This window comes from Cajanus cajan, chromosome 6 (assembly GCF_000230855.2).
Source record: "Cajanus cajan strain Asha chromosome 6, NIPB_CcT2T_4, whole genome shotgun sequence".
In the NCBI taxonomy this organism is placed as follows: domain Eukaryota; kingdom Viridiplantae; phylum Streptophyta; class Magnoliopsida; order Fabales; family Fabaceae; genus Cajanus; species Cajanus cajan.
The window spans coordinates 9,883,588-9,884,209 of record NC_138522.1 but is presented as its reverse complement, the minus strand read 5'-3'; the positions used below and the strand labels follow the sequence as shown (position 1 = coordinate 9,884,209).

The following is a 622-nucleotide window of genomic DNA, read 5'->3' as shown; positions in this document are numbered from 1 at the left end:
ATCACTTTTTTTATATTTATTTTTTAGTGAACATTTATATTCTTGAATGTAAAAAAAATTATTTATATCTTTTATAATTTCTAATATTTATCGATAAATAATTATTAGAGGTACGAAGTGTCTCGACCCATCTAGTCTTAATAATTTTTTTAAATTCATTCATAATGTTATGAAGACAATTATTTTGCAAATACAATTTCTTTGAACGTATAAATGCATAAAAAAAATGAAAAGTAATAAGAAGTTAAAATAAAAGTAATTAAAGTAGAGAGATAAAAAGAGGGGTTGGAAAAGTCAATGAACTGTGGAGATGCAGGGAATCGAACCCTGTACCTCCCGCATGCAAAGCGGGCGCTCTACCATTTGAGCTACATCCCCAACTTGTAAATATAGGAAACTAAAATATAATTCACAAAAACATAAATTATTTCCCAATTTTCGAGTAGATTTTCGTTAACGAAAGGTGTGTACATTATATTAGTTCTATGTATGCTCGCCCGGATTGAACATCACCATATTATATAAAGCATTAAATGAAACAATTCCTATCATATATGTATTTTTTTGTTAATCAATCCCTATCATATAGGTCTGTATGAGTGAAGAAACGACGGATATTGTA

General features: G+C 28.1%; 1 non-coding gene across 1 annotated transcript; it reads right to left on the bottom strand.

Annotated features, from left to right (window-relative positions):
• Positions 1-305: 305 nt before the first annotated feature.
• TRNAA-UGC (transfer RNA alanine (anticodon UGC)) lies at positions 306-378 on the bottom strand. The gene has a single exon. It is a non-coding gene; the product is annotated as a tRNA-Ala (tRNA).
• Between the last annotated feature and the right edge of the window lie 244 nt (positions 379-622).